This window comes from Tamandua tetradactyla, chromosome 22, assembly GCF_023851605.1.
Source record: "Tamandua tetradactyla isolate mTamTet1 chromosome 22, mTamTet1.pri, whole genome shotgun sequence".
Classification (NCBI taxonomy): Eukaryota; Metazoa; Chordata; class Mammalia; order Pilosa; family Myrmecophagidae; genus Tamandua; species Tamandua tetradactyla.
In genome coordinates this window covers 116,696-134,023 of record NC_135348.1, presented here as the reverse complement: position 1 = coordinate 134,023, position 17,328 = coordinate 116,696, and positions in this window count along the sequence as shown.

Below are 17,328 nucleotides of genomic sequence, written 5' to 3'. Positions count from 1 at the left end.
AATTCTGATGTATTGTATTCTCTTATTCATCTCCTGAAGGCTGCTGCTTTCTCTAGCAATTTCTTCTTTGACCCACTCATTGTTTAAAAGTGTGTTATTTAATCCCCACATATTTGTGAAATTCTTGTTCTTTGGTGGTTATTGATTTCCAACTTTATTCCATTGTGTTCAGAGAAAGTACTTTAAATAATTTCAATATCTTTAAATTTATAAAGACCAGTTTTGTGCCCCAGCATACGGTCTATCCTGGCAAATGTCCTGTGAGAATTATAGAAGAATGTATATCTTGGTGCTTTGGAGTGTAATGGCCTATATATGTTTGTTAGGTCTAATTAATTTATCAAAGTGTTTAAGTTCTCTATTTCCTGGTTGATTCTCCATCTGGTTGTTCTATCTAAAGAGGAAAGTGGTGTATTGAAGTCTCCTATTCTTATTATTGAAACTTCTATCACTTCCTTCAATTTTGTCAACGTCTGTCTCATGCACTTTGGAGTTCCTTGATTGGGAGTTGTGCTAGTTTGCTAGCTGCCAGAATGCAACACACCAGAGATGGATTGGCTTTTAATAAAAGGGGATTTATTTCATTAGTTTTTCAGAGGAAAGGCAGCTAACTTTCATCTGAGGTTTCTTTCTTATGTGAGAAGACTCAGGGTAATCTCTGCTGGCCTTCTTTCCAGGCCTCTGGGTTCCAACAACTTTCCCTGGGGTGATTCCTTTCTGCATCTCCAAAGGCCTGGGCTGAGCTGCGAGTGCTGAGATGAGGTATGCTGAGCTGCTTGGGCTGTGCTACATTGAGTCTCTGATTTAAGCACGAGCTAATTAAGTCAAACATCATTCATTGCAGCAGGCACGCCTCCTAGCCAACTGCAGATGTAATCAGCAACAGATTAGGTTCATGTGCCATTGGCTCATGGCCACAGCAACAGAACTAGGTGCCTTCACCTGGCCAAGTTGACAACTGAATCTAACTACCTCAGGAATACAGACATTTATGATTGTTTTTCTTCCTGATTAATTTTCACTTTTACTAATATTTAGTGCCCTTCATTGCCTCTTATGATGTCTTTACATTTAAAGTCTATTTTGTCTGATATTAATATAGTTACTCCTGATTTCATTGTTTATAGCTTGTGTGGAACATCATTTTCTATCCTTTCACTTTCAATCTATTCAATCCTTATGTCTAAAATGAGTTTCTAGTAAGCAGCATATAGCTGGATTACATTTTTAATCCATTCTGCCAATCTGTATCTTTTAATTGGTAACTTTAATCTATTAACATTCAAAGTTATTAATGTAAAGACAGTTGTTAATCCCACCATCTTATATTTTGGATTTTGTCAGATCTGTGTTTCTCTCTTTATCCTTGAATTTATCCTTTCTGTATTATTCAATTGTTTGTTCTCCTCCAGACCTCACTCTTCTGTCATTTTTTTTGTTTAGCCAACAGAACTCTCTTTAGTATTTCTTGTAGGGCCAGTCTCTTATTGGCATATTATCTCAGCCTTTGTTCATCTGTGAAAATTTTAATGTCTCCTCAGTTTTGAAGGGCAAATTCCCTGGGTACAGAACTCTTGGCTGAAAGTCTTTCTCTTTCAGGATCTTAAATACATCATATCACTGCCTTCTTATCTCCTTAGTGCCAGTTGTGCAGTATGAACTCAGTCCTATGTGTTTTCCCTTGCATGTAGTAAATTGTTTTCCTCTTGTTGCTTCCAGGGTTTTCTGCTTCTCTTCAACATTTGGCAGACTGATTAGTATGTGTCTTCAGGAAGTCCTATTATTCTACTTGGAGTTTGCTGAGCTTCTTTGGTTTGCATATTTACATCCTTCATAAGGGTTAGGAAGTTTTCCCCTACTATAATCCTCAATTAATCTTCCTAGACCTTTACTTTTATCTTCTCCTTCTGGAACACCAATGATTCTTTTATTTGTGTACCTTGCTTTTTCCATCATTCCTCTGAGATCCAATTTAAATTTTTTCCTTTTTTTTTGTCATTTGCAATTTTGTGTTTGAAATCAGTTTTCCTGTCCTCTAGTTCATTTATTCTTTCTTTTGCCTCTTCAAATCTGCTGTTGTGTGTCTCTAGTATGTTTTTATTTTGTCTACAGCAGCTTTGATCTCTGTCATATCTGCTATTTTTCTATATATTCTTTCAAATTCCTGTTTATGCTCTTCTAGTGTCTTCTTGATATCCTTTTTGAAATTAGCCACTCCATTGATATTACTTAGTAGTGTAATATGAACATCTTTGATAGGTTGTTCCAAAGTCTGTGTCTCATCTGACATTTTAATTTGGTCATTGTAGTGGTGTCTTCATATAGTTAGTGATCTGTTGTCTTCATGGCATGTAATTATCTTGATAGGGTTACTTTGGGAGTTGATTTCCTACAGCAGTCTAAAGCTTTGCATTTATGGTGTAGGTGTTGAGCAGGATATGGGGCATGAGAAGGGGCACCACAGAGCAGTGATGTGTTTGATGCAGGTATGTGCGCAGCTCAGGGATACTTATACAGGGGGTTGTTCTGGGGGGGGAGTGTGTAAGGCAGGGCACAGCTCAAGGAGGTTGCTGGACATCTGTCAGGGTTGGTTGGTGTCAGGTGTTTGAGGTACTGGTGTCATTACATGGGTACACAGGCTGGGAGGATGGAGCATGGGAGCACATATGTGCTCCGTGGAGTTTATGTGGCACTGATGCACACAAGAGCACCTGCCAGTTGTGGCAAAAGGGCACTTTTGTGGAGGGGTGGGTCAAGTGTGTGCACATGTGTGGGGCAGGGAGGTGGGGTGCAGCGTTCAAGAGGTCAAGGCACAGATAATTGGGTACCAGACAGGTATCTTTATGTGGAGGGGTTTGAAGGGCAGGGCCCTGATGTGCACATACACAAAGCCCAGGGATCAGGGTGGGATAGTGCCTGTGTGGACTGGGGGTGGGTGTGACCAGGATGCACAGGTGAGGAGCATGGTGCGAGTGGGTGCATGTGCATGCATGGGTTTTGGGGTACTGGATTTTGATGTACATATTCCCAGAGCTCGGGGGTGCTGGGCAAGGCTGCATGACCCCATGGGCTGGGTGTGGCCCTGGTAGAATGGTGAGTGTCAGCAGTCAGATGTGCAGATTATCACCCTCAAGGGTGGTGAGGGTTGAAGGGCTGGACACAGTTTTTTGAATCAGAATAATTAAAGCATATACCTGTGCTTTGTTCCCTATCTTATAAAAAAGTTTTTTCACCATGAAGTATGAATTTACAAATATGCTGTTCTTTTTAAATAGATACTTCACTTCATACATTATTGGATTTAAATTGCTAATATTTTGGCCTAAGTTCATGAGAAATGCTGCTCTATAATATTCCTCCTTCTGTCCTCTTTTTTGTTTATTGTAGTATTTCTCTAGTTTTTGTAGTGTTGGCCATATAATGTGTGTTGGGATGTGCAACCTCATTTTCTATTTTCAGGCATATTTTGCATAAAATTGGTGCTACATTTTGTAAAATTACCCAGAGAAGGCACTGGGCATGAAGATTTTCTTTTTTTAGAGAGATTATTAATTACACATTTAAGTCACTTATAGATAGAGGATGAGGAAAGTTGCAATATTATTTTGTTGAATTTTGGCAGCTTGTTTCAAGGATTTTTTCCATTTCCTCGAATTTGTTAAATCTGTTAATGTAAACTTTTGTTGTATTCCATTATTATCCTTAAGTAACAATAATATCTGCAGAAATGCCTGTATTATTACTGTTATTGGTGATTTGTACTTTCTTTTTAACTTTGTCAGTCTTTTTAGAAGTTTCTGATTTTTAAAATTTTTGTGAAAATTCAGCTTTGGTTTCATGATATAGCTTTCACAATGAGACTCTGTGAATGTGAAAACCTTGTGTCTGATGCTCCTTTTATCTACTTTTTCAACAGAAGAGTAGGACATATGGAATAAAAATAAATAATAGGGGGAACAAATGGTAAAATAAATTTAGTTTGAAATTCTAGTGGTAAATGAAAGCAAGGGGTAAAGGGTATGGTATGTATAATCTTTTTTTTCTCTGTTATTGTTTTATTTCTTTTTCTGTTGTCTTTTTATTTCTTTTTCTAAATCGATGCAGATATTCTAAGAAATGATGATATGCAACTATGTGATGATATTAAGAATTACTGATTGTATATATAGAATGGATTGATATCTTAATGTTTTGTTTGTTGTTAATTTTTTTAATAAAAAAAATTCAGCTTTGGTTTCATTCATTTTTTTTTGGGGGGGGACTGCATGGTCTGGGAATTGAACCTGGGTCTCCTGCATGGAAGGCGAGCATTCTACCACTGAGCCACCCATTTCATTGGGTGGTTTTATTGATTTTAGTTTCATTGATTTTAAAAAATATTAAAAATTTTTTATTGTGAAATATATATGTATACAGAAAAGTGATAAATTCAAAGTACATTTTAGCAAGGAGTTTTAGAACAATTTTCAAATTACAGTTCCACCATTTTCCTTCTAACTGTTCTAAGACTGGAAACCAAAAAAATAAAAAATAAATATAATGATTTAGTAGTCATTCACATTTGCTAAATCCTATCTTTATCGTTCTTCTCCTTTGATCCTTCTCCTATTATTTGGGCAGTGACTATTTTAATTTCTTCATGTTGAAAATGGTGTCAACATTATGGGGTAGGGGGATGTAATTGGTTGATGCTCTTGGAAAGACTGATCTTTCAGGGCTTATCTAGCCTAGGAACCATCTGGAGATTATAGGCTTCTTAAAAATAAACTTAGTGAAACTTTTATACGGTTCCATATAGAGCCATAGGTATTTGCTGAAACCAGCAATGAGACATGGGGTCAAGGAAGGCACCACGAATCTGAATAATAAAGACACTCACACAGAAGAGTCTTTTAAGATCAGAGCAGGGGACTCATGTCTCAAGGGACAAGAGCATGGACACTGAGTTACTATTTATTGAGAACCTTCAAAACGGAAAGTATCTTTCAAGGTTATTAGTAAATTGTTTTTCACCTGAACTGCCACATCAACAGTAATCTCAGGCATGCCATAAAAGGTTCAAATGTTTCCTTCTACAAACAATCATATGCTCACCAGAACAGTGTTCCACCCTGGCAGGACCTGGTGTTCTAAGGTCCACACCTTTGTCTGCATTATGGAAACATTCTGACCTTCCTTCAGCCATTTTCCCACAAGTATTCTTTAGGGTTTACAGAAATTCTGTTGGTTGGGTCTGGTATATCATGGAAATTAGCAACATTTAGTTATGCTTGCATAAAAATTAACCTCCAGAATAACATTCCAACTCTATCAGAAATCTTTTAGTAACTGATATTCTTATTTTGTAAAATTTCAGGTTGACATTGTTGATCCCATGGTGCAAGGGCCAGGTTTATCCCTGGCAGTCATGTCCCATGTTGTAAGGGAGACTTACAGCCCTGGACATCATGTCCCAAATAGGGGGGTGTTTCATTAATTTTCTCTCTTGTGTTCATTATCCTTGATTTCTACTTTTGTTCTCATTATTTCATTCCCTCTGCTTTCTTTATTTGTGCTGCATTTCTATTTTATAGCTTTTTGAGGAAGAAACTTCAATAATTCATTTGAGGCCATTCTTTTTTGCTAATGTTACCATTTAGAGCTATACATTTTCTTCTATCTCACAAATTTTTAATTATTATATTTTCATTTTAATTGAGTTCTACATATACTTTTACTAAATTTGAGGGCTCCTTTTTGTGACATGGGTTATTAAATGTGTGTTGATTTATTTGAAACTCTGAATAATTTTGGTGTTTTTTTTCTGTTACTGATTGCATATTTGAATCCTTTAGAGTTAGGGAACATAATCTGCATTATTTAAGCCATGTGGAAATTTGTTTCTTGACCCATGATATGGTTTAATTTGGAAAATATTCCAAGGGCCCTTGTACAGAATATTCTGTTATTGTCAAATGCATTGCTCTATAAATTCTGATTAGATCCTGTTGATTGATAATGTTGTTCAGTTCTATATTTTTGTTAGTTTTCTGTTTAGTATTTCTATTATTTGCTGAGAGGTGGTTGTTAAATCTTCAATTATAACTCTGTATTTTCTTATTATTTTAGCTCTATCAGTTTTTTTTTCATTTTGTTTTGTTTTTTTGGTGGATGATCTGGGAATTGAACCCAGGTCTTCCACATGGAAGGTGAGCATTCTACCACTAAACACCTGTGCACCCTCTATCAGTTTTTGTTTCATGTATTTTAAATCTACATTGTTTAGTGCATGTGCATTTATAAACACTATATCTTCTTGTTTGGTTGCTCTTTTTATATGCCCTTAATTTTCTCCAGCAAATTTCTTTGACCTGAGATCGATTTTATGTGATATTAACATAGTAACTCCTGCTTTTTATTGATTTTTATTGATTGCAGTCCTTTAGTCAAGATGAGCAGGCTTTTATAGTTTGTGGTTGTAATTGCTGTTTGTTTCCTTTTGCTTGCTTTGTCAACAAATGTTAGTCATTCCAGGTGGAGGCCTCTCTTGTCCAGAATCTACTGTATATGAGAGATTAAAAGACAACACAGGGAAGGGAAACTGTGGGAAGATGGCAAAGTAGGGTTCTCTGGTATTCAGTCCTTCCAGCAGAACAACTATTAAATAAGCAAAAACAGTCTGAAACAACTATTTTGAAATTCTAGAGGCCAGGAGAACACTGTACAGAACCCAGAGAAGAGAGGAAGAGGCTTGAAAATCACCTTAAAGACCATTAAGTTGCTCTCTCTACATGGAGATTACTGATGACTATCTCTAATTTTCATGACAAGTTTAGGACCTGGTTAGCTCACTGGTAACAGAAAGAGACAGGAAAAATCCTCTTTCAAGACCAAAGGTGGACTTGGCCAATCACTGATCACAGCTTTTGGTTAGCAGCTTTTGATCATTGGAGCCCAGCTCTGAGGGCAGCCAGTGAAAAATCCCTAAGGTCAATTATTTGTAAATGTAACTGCATAAAATTTTTAACTATTCTGTAAGATAAATACACAATAAACAGTGTTGAAAAATAAGGGCCTAGATCAGGAAATATATTCACAATATACATGGCAAGTAATCAGCCCCCAGAATCTCTAAGAAATATCATGAATTGATTTAAAGGGAAAATAATATAATAGAACATATAGCATATAAATGTGTGATTTATAGAAGACACCAAGTAGGCAAATAACTGAAATGATGACCAAACCATTGGTAACCAGGAAAACCAACATTAAAATCCCCACATATGCAAAATCAAAATAATTAGTCAACTTTTATTTTCCAAATTAAAAACATATTCACAAACACTTAGTACAAACTCGTTCTGGAAAACTGCTATTTTTCTGAATTATTTTTAAATAAGTTATAGTTTTTATATAAATTTAATGTTTTGCATTTCTACATTTTAAATTTTCCATATTTTGAGTACTCTCTAAGTTATAAAGTATTTCATAGTTCAAGTGATAGAATTATCACTGCAGACTATGTTTTCAGATATGGTAAGTAATAATAGAAAATATACTAAGCAGGTATAAAAAATATATACTGATACAACCTCAGAAATAATACAAGGTAAACATGAGGATCCCTCATGATCCAAACTTTCACATTTGAATTCTTGCTTTCCAAAACTCAGTAAGCAAATATATTCAAGTAAATTCTCACATGTATGTCTTGCTTTCCAGACTATTACTCTGTATTATCAAAAACTCAGGGTTTGGCTCATTCACCATTTCTGGCTCTCAGAACTATTTTCCCAATCCGTCACTTTCCAGATACATAATCCAACAATTTGGATATAAAGATTACACGTGCATGTATATGTGCATATCTATACAAAAACTATATAAACTTAAGAATTCATATTTATGGAAATTAAGTAAGCTTTTGAAAATGTGACTGAAATGTACATATCTATATTTCCATTCGTATTTTCCATTTTAACTTAGTGTGAATAAAAATTTTCTACATAAATGTTATTAGACTAAAATATGACCATAAATAGCTTTTATTTTTGGACAATATTTAAAATATAATGGAAAAAAAGAGAATATAATGATTCAGTTCAATAATGGAAATGAATGGCCGCTCTCAAAACACTCTACAATGAGTTTTAAATAGCATACATTAGTATTTCTCTATAACAAAAAGCAAAGGGCAAAAGGAACACAGCAATTGCAAAAGAGCACAGCAGTTGAAAATGATGGCAAAAATTGCAAATCAGCAAAATTCCAAATTACAGAAGAATGGCATAAATCAACTCTAGAACTAACAACCCCATCAACTTCAGCCAAAAGTCAGACCAAGCAAGCAAGTAATGAATTAACTAAATTGAAATAAAAGAAACACCAAATATTTAACTTAGACTAACATTTGAACCTAAGTTTTTTCAAAAATTTAAACCCATGTAATAAATTAATCTACAAGGGTTATTTTTAAATGCATGTATCAATATCCAGTCCTCATGGGTAGAAAGTTCATTTAATGCCAGCTTAAAACCAAGTTTCAGCATATGAAGTTTTCTCATATATTCTATTATTATAAGAAACAGGGTAAACAGGAAAATTTCAACAAGTAAAATAATGAATGTTTGAGAAAAGTTACTACTTTCCAAGACACAGCTTTAGAATAAAATAAAAACTAAATGATTCAAATGGTTGATAACCAGAGATACCATCTTATCCTAATTTGGTTATAATTTCTGAAGAATTCACTTTAACCTATACAAAGAAAACTACAAGAAATTGCTAAAAATAAAAATAATAATAATAATAGAACACCTAAGGGTGCTGCAGTGGTGGCTCAGTGGCAGAATTCTTTCCTGCCATGCTGGAGACTCGGATTCAATTCCCAATGCCTCCCCCCATCCCCCCAAAAAGAAAAGAAATAACAAGACCACAATAAATGAAAGGGTATATCATGTTCATGGATTGGAAAAGTAAATATAGCTAAGATGTCAATTCTACCTAAGTTGATTTATAGATTCAATGCAAGACCAATTAAAATTCCAAAACCTCACTTTTCAGAAATAGAAAAGCAAATAAAAAAATTTATCTGGAAGGACAGGTTGTCCTGGATAGCTAAAAAATATCCTGAGAAAGAAAAATGAAGTTGGATGTCTCACACTACCTGACTTTAAGGTGTATTATGAAGCTACAGTGTTCAAAACAGAATGGTACTGGACTGAAGATAGATATACTGACCAATGGAATTGAATAGAGTGTTCAAATATAGACATTCTCATCTATGGACAATTGATCTTTGATAAGGCAATCAAGTCAACTCACCTGGGACAGAACAGTCTCTTTAATAAATAGTGCTTGGAGAACTGCATATCCATATCTCACACCCTATAAAAAATTAACTCAAAATGGATCAAAGGCCTAAACATTAGTGCTAAGACCATAAAACTTTCAGAAGAAAATGCAGGGAAATATAAAACTTGTAATAAGAAGTGGGTTCCTAGATCTTACACTCAAAGCATGATCATTGAAGAAAGAATAGGAACTCCTCAAAATTAAACACTTTGTGCATCAAAGAACTTTGTCAAGAAAGTAAAAAGACAGCTTACACAATTGGAGACAATATTTGGAAAAAGCATATCAGATAAGGGTCTAGCATCCAAAATATGTAAAGAGATTATTCAACTCAACAACAAAAAGACACAACTCAATTACAAAATGAAAAAAAAAAAACATGAACAGACACTTCTCAAAAGAGGAAATACAAATGGCTAAAAGGCACATGAAAAGATGCTCAACTTCCATGGCTATTAGGGAAATGAAAATCAAAACCACAATGATATATCTCACACCCACTAGCATAGCCATTATCAATACAATAGAAAATGACAAGTGTTGGAGAGAATGTGGAGAAAGAGACACACATCCACTGTTGTAAAATGGAACAACTACTGTGGAAAGTAGTTTGATGGCTCTTCAGAAAGCTAAGTATAGAAATGCCATATGATCCAGCAATACTATTCAGAGGGTATGAGGGCAAAGACACTAATGGACATTTGCACACCAATGTTTATAACAACATTATTTACAATTGCCAGGAGATGGAAACAGTCCAAATGCCCATGAACAGATGAGTGGCTAAACAAATTGTGGGGTTTACATACTATGGAATATTACACAGCTGTAAGACAGAATAAAGCCATGAAGCATGTAACGATGTGGATGGACATTGAAAACTTTATGCTGAGTGAGATTAGCCAGAAACAAAAGAACAAATACTGTATGATCTCACTGATACAAACTGACATTAGTGAATGAGCTTGGAAATTTCAGTTAAGAACAGAGGTCATCAAGAGATAGAAATAAGGTAGAGATTGGATAATTGGAGCTGAAGGGATACAGATTATAAAAATTCAGAAATGGATAGCACAACACTACCTAATTACAGCACAGTAATGTAAGTACACTGAAGTTGAATGTGAGAATGATAGAAGGAAGAAGGCTGGCAACACATATGAAACCAGAAGGAAAGGTAAACAATAAAGACTGAGATGGTATAATCTAGTAATTCCTAGAGTATTGAGAATATGTATGATAATGACTAAATGTACATTAAAAAATGTTTTTGTGTGAGGAAGAACAAAGGAATGTCAATATTTCAGGGTGCTGAAAATAGATGGTCATTGATATTTTAAAACTTCAACTTTTGTATGAGTCTAAAGAAAAAATGTTTTATTTGGTACAAAATTTATATTTTGATTAGTACATTTCCTAATATAACTTATAAGGACAAGTTAATTGAATACCATAAGTACATGGAACCTTGAGTAGGGCATGAGATCTTGCAGGTTTGTCCAATGTAGTACCCTGATAAATCCCAGAGTGATTTGAACAGTGAATAAAGTATTTGCAAAGTCCCCTTGGGGGATGGGGAAAAAGGGGAAAAATTCAACTTCCCCATTTGGAGAATTTCTGATCTTTTTACAAGCAGTGAGGACAATCAAATAGGCCAAGACCTCAATCTTGGGGATTCTTAATATGAAACTTTTCCCCACAAAGGATAGGCTAAGCCTACTTAAAATTAGGCCTAAGAGTCACCCCTAGCGAACCTCTTTTGTTGCTCAGATGTGGCCTATCTCTCTCTCTCAACCAATACAGCAAGCAAAATCACTGCTCTCCCCCTCTCTACATGGGACATGACTCCCAGGGGTGTAAACATCCCTAGAAACATGGGACAGAAATCCTATAATGAGCTTGGACTCAGCATCAAGGGATTGAGAAAACCTTCTCAACTGAAAGGCAGAAGAGAAAAATGAGATGAAGTAAAGTGTCAGTGGCTGAGAGATTTCATACAGAGTTGAGAGGTTACCTTGGAGATTACTCTTACGTATTATATAGATATCCCCTTCAGTTTAAGGTGTATTAGAGAGGCCAGAGGGAAGTGCGTGAAACTGTAAAGCTGTAAAAGTAGCCATGTTTCTTGAAGATGAATGTATAATGGTATAGCTTTTGCAATGTGACTATGTGATTGTGAAAACCTTGTGTCTCATGCTCCTTTTATCTATGGTATGGACAGATGAGTAAAAAATATCAATTAAAATAAATAAATAATAGACAAAACAAATGTTAAAACAGATTGAGTAGATTGTAATACTAGTGACCAATGAAAGGGAGTGGTAAGGAGTATAGAAAAAAAGGGGTAACAAAGGTTAAAATATATTGGGTAGATGGAAATACTAGTGGTCAGTAAGAGTAAGGGGTAAGAGGTATGGTATATATGGGTTTTTTCTTTTTTCTTTTTATTTATTTTTCTGCAGTGATGCAAATATTATTTTAAAAATGATCGTGGTAATGAGTATACTACTAGTGATAATATTGTGAGCCATTGATTGTACGCCATGTATAGAATGTTTGTATGTTAAGAATGTTTGTGTTCACATGTTGTTTGGCTTGTGAATTAAAAAATAAAAAAAGAATTTACTTTAGATTTGGTGATCCTAAAGAATGTGAAAGCCTTCATTGGCAAAATTTATGCAAGAACAATTCCAATAGTTTTGACTGTCCATTTCTCACATTTTACAAAACTGATCAGAGCAAAGCTAAACTAAAAAATAAACTAAACCTTCTCTACAAGACTCACAAAGTGAAATGACTTAAGATTCAATGACATCTTAAACATAACTGATTGTATGTGGAGCACCAGCACACAATTCAGAAAGAGACAGAAATCAGAATATTTTCACATGTTGAAAAATGACAGGTATGTTCTAAGTATGTTTATCTTCCTAACAAGCTAACAGTCATTTCTAAGTTTTAAATACAAGCCAGAGAATGAGAGTGTTGAGTAGAAGGACAAATCTATAGAACTGTAAGGATTTAATGTATTCTTTTGTCTTTTTTTTTCTTACTTATCTGGCTGGCTAAAGGGGTGTCCAGTCACAAGGTTTTCACAATCACAGAGTGTTCATTTTACTAGCTGCCAGAATGTGATGTACCAGAAATGGAATGGTTTTCAAAAGGGAAATTTATTAATTTGCAAGTTTGCAGTTCTATGTTCATAACAACATCTGAAAATGTCCAAATTAAGGCACCAGCAAGAGATTACCTTCACTCAGGAAAGGCTGATGGAGTTCAGGTTTCCTGTCTTGCTGGAATGACACATGGTGATGTCTGTTAGCTTTCTCTCCCATCTGCTTGGCTTTTGAAGCTCCCCCAGGGGCATAATTCTTCTTCATCTTCAAAGTTCTGCCTGTTCATCTCTCTGCCTGTGTGGGCTGTGTTGGTTCTGGTGTCTCTGGTGGCTCTCATGGCTCTGAAGCTTTTTCCAAAATAGTTCCCTCCTAAAGGGCTCCAGTTAGCAGCTCGACTTTGAATGGGAGGAGGCATATCTCCAGGGAAACCATTTAATTAAAAGTTACCACCCACAATTGGGTGGGTCACATCACCATGGAAACAATCAAAAAGCCCCCATCCAGCAATATTGAATGAAAATTAAAGCACTTGGCTTTTCTGAGTATTCAACAGATTCAAATTGTCACACAGGGACACCTTAAAACTCTGTAGTTATTCAAATGTCTTCAAGAATCAAGGCTATTGGATTGTAGTTCAAAAGCATCAGGTATTTTCCTATATCTACTCCAAAACACCAAAAATTGAAAGGGTATATCTATATAATGCATGATAATACTTCCAGAATGACCCCTAGGCTCTATTTGAAATCTCTCAGCCACTGACACTTTGCTTTACCTCTCTTCCCCTTTCTGGTGAAGAGAGCCTCCACAGTCCCATGATGCCAGATCCTGGCTCGATCCCTGCAGTCGTGTCCCATATTGTCAGGGACAGTTACACCCCTGGTACTCATGCTCCACCTGGGCAGAGGGGGGGGGCAGCAAGCTCACCTGCGGTGTTGGCTTAGAGAGTGAAGCCACATTTGAGCAACAAAAGGGGTTCTCTGGGGGTGACTCTAAGGCATAATCATTAGTAGGCTTAACTTCTCTTTGTAAGAACAAATTTCATAAGGGAAAACCCCAAGTTTGAGGGTCTGGCCCCTCAAATTGGCAGTCTCCAATGATTTTGAGAATATCAGTCTTTCATCGGGTTGGGAAGTTTAATATTTCTAACTTTTTCTCCAGTCCCTCAAGGAACTTTTTTTTTTGATGGCTGACTTTATTTTGTAAGTACTTCATAATTAAAGAGAATTATATAAGTTCTTTAAAAAAATTAAGAATGGACTTGGGAATGGGCTACAGTGTTGTGGCTTCTTAGATATGTATTTATTTGTTAATTTTTTTGTTTTTTTAAGAAAACTGACAATACAATTAGAACCAACAAAATTGGATATCTTAGTTAGCTTAACCATAGGTATATTTAAATAAAGTACTCATATAATCATTGCAAAGCCTGTATTTGTGCAGTAAGTTTCATAAACCAATTTAAAGTTAAGGCCACAAGGAAAAAATCTACATAATCAGATAGCAAAGTTCTTAAATTCTAAATATTAAACACTAACTTAGATACCTTTTGATTAGCTATCAGAACTATGTGAGGGTCTCAAAATATCCAGTAAAAAGTTCTTACAAGTATCTGCATTGCTACAATAATAACTATTACTAAATATTTTCTTTATTTCAGGAAAATACAAAGATACAAATATTTTAACAATTAATATATGGAAAGCTTAACCAGCTAAAATGGATATCTTAGTTAGCTTATCCATAGACAAATTAAAAAAAAATCTAAGTAATCATCATAAAACTTGTTTGTATAATATGTTTCATAAACCAATTTAAAATTAAAGCAAGGAAGGAAAAAGTTCTATAAATACAGATATCAGAGTTACTTGAATTCTAAATAATAAACAGTATCTTAAGTACCATTTGATTAACAATAAAAGTTGTGTGCAATCTCAAAACATCCCAATAAAAAGTAATTACAAATCTCAACTTTGCTCTAGTAGTGAGCTATGTTAGTACATATTTTCAAACTTTTGATTTTGGGAATTTATTTTATCTAATATTATTATAACTGCCTATAGGTTTTTAACCATTTTTTAGTTATAAAATATAACATATATATATTTATGTTGTAAAATATATATTTAGTTGTAAAATGTAACATATATATCTATATATGCAAAGAAAGAAAGAAAAAAAAACAATAATTTTTAAAGCACACTTCAATAAGCAGCTATAGAACAACTCCCAGAGTTTGTCATGGGCCACCATGCCCTCAACTCAAATTTTTCCTTCTAGCTGCTTCAGAACACTGGCAGCTTATCAGAGTCATAATAATGGAATTCTATAATATCTGTCCTTTTATGTCTAACTTATTTCACTCAGCATTGTGTCCTCAAGGTTCATCCATGTTTTCTTATGTTTTGGGACATTATTTTGTCTAAAAGCTGCATAATATTCCATCATATGTATATACCACATTTTTGTTGATCCACTCATCTGTTTATGGACACCTGGGTTGTTTCCATTTCTTGGCAATTTTGAATAGTGCCAGTATGAACATCAGTGTGCAAATGTCTGTTTGTGTCACTGCCTTCAACTCTTCTGGGTATTGGTCTTGCTGGGTCATAGAGCAACTTAATAGTTAGTTTTCTAAGGAATCACCAAATTGATTTCCACAGTAGCTGAACCATTTTAAATTCTCACCAACAATGAATATGCTCCAATTTCTCCACATTCTTTCAAAAATTTATAATTTCCTGTTTGTTTAATAGCAGCCATTCTTATAGGTGTGAGGTGATATCTATTTGTCATCTTAATTTGCATTTTTCTTAAAGCCAATGAAGATGAGAAGCTCTTCATGTGTTTTTTAGCCATCTGTATCTGCTCTTCAGAAAAGTACCTATTCATTTCCTCTGCCCATTTTATAATTGGGTTGTTTTGTTATTGGTGGTGGTGGTGGTGAGTTGTATAATTTCTTTATGTACATAAGATATCAAGCCTTTATCCGATATGTGGTTTCCAAATATTTTCTCCCATTCAGTTGGCTGCTTCTTCACCTTTTCAACAAAACCCTTTGAGGCACAGAAGCTCTTGTTATTCAGGAGTTTCATTTGTTTTTTTTTTTCACAGCTTGTGTTTTAGGTGTAAAGTTTAAGAAGCTACCTCCTATTACTAGATCTTGAAGATGTTTCCCTACATTTGTTTCAATAAATTTTATGGCACTGGCTCTTACATTTAGGTCTTTGATCCATTTTGAAGTAATTTTTGTTAGGGTGTAAGGTAGGGATCCTCTTCCATTCTTTTGGCTACTGAAATCCAGTTCTCACAAGCCCATTTATTACAAAGACTATTCTGTCCCAATTAAGTGGATTTAGGGGTCTTATTGACGATCAAAGGTCTATAAATTTGGTGGTCAATCTCTGCACTATTGGTTCTATTCTATTGGTCAGTCTTTCTGTCTTTTTGCCATTACCATACTGTTTTGACCATTGTGGCTTTATGGTAAGCTTTAAAGTCAGGAAGTGATAGACCTCCCAGTTTGCTCTTCTATTCTAAGGATATCTTTAGCTATTTGAGGTCTCTTTCCTTTCATATTAATTTAATAACCAATTTTTCCAAGTATTCAAAGTAGGTTTTTGGTATTGCATTGAATCTGTAGATAAGTTTGGGTAGAACTGACATCTTGACTATACTCAACGTTCTATTCATGACCATGGAATATCTTTCCATTTATTTAGGTCATTTTTTTATTTGTTCTAACAATTTTTTGTAATTTTCTGTATGTAAATTAGGTATCTCCTAGATACCTAGGCTTATTCCTAGATACCTAATTCTTCAGGCAGCTATTCTGAATGGAATTTTTTCCTTAGTTGTCACCTCAGATAGGTTATTGCTTGTGTATAGAAATATTGTTGACTTTTGTACATTAATCGTGTATCCTGCCATTTTGCTGAATTTGTTTATCAGCTCAAGAACTTTTAGTGTAGATTTCTCAGGATTTTCTAAGCATGAGATCATGTGATCTGCAAATAATGAAAGCTTTACTTCTTCCCTTCTTATTTGGATGCCTTTTATTTTTTCCTACTGTCTAACTGCTCCAGCTAGAACTTCTAAAACAATTTTGAGTAATAGTGGTGACAATGGGCCTCCTTGTCTTATCCTTGATCTCAAGGGGAATGCTTTCAATTTCTCACCATTAAGTATGGATGTTGGATCTGGGTTTTCATATGTGCTTTTTATGATATTGAAAAAATTTCCTTTGATGTCTACTTTTGAAATGTTTTTATCAGGAACGAATGCTGGATTTTGTCAAATGCATTTTCAACATCAATTGATATGATCATGTTATTTTTTTTCCCTTTCAATTTGTTAATGTGCTGTATTATTTCGATTGATTTTCTTATGTTGAACCCCCTTTGCATTCCTGGTATGAAACTCATTTGATCATGATGTTTAATTCTTTTAATGTGGCACTGGATATGATTTGCTAGTATTTTGTTAAGCATTTTCACATCTATGTTCATTAGGGAGATTGGTCTGCAGTTTTCTTTTCTTGAATTGTCTTTATTCAATTTTGGTATTAGAGTGATAGCTTCATAAAATGAGTTAAGTAGTGTTCCTTTTTCTTCAAAATTTTTAGAAGAATTTGAGAAGGATTGTTGTCAATTCTTTTTGAAAAGTTTGATAAATTCTCCTGTGAAGCCATCAGAGTGTGGGCTTTTTTTTAATTCTGGGGAAAAAATTTGATGACTGATTGGATACCTTTACTTATAATTGGTTTGTTGAGATCGTCTATTTCTTCTCAAGTCAGTATAGGTAATTCATGTGTTTCTGAGAATTTGTCCATTTTATCTAAGTTATCTTTTTGGCAGATAATTGTTCATAATATTCT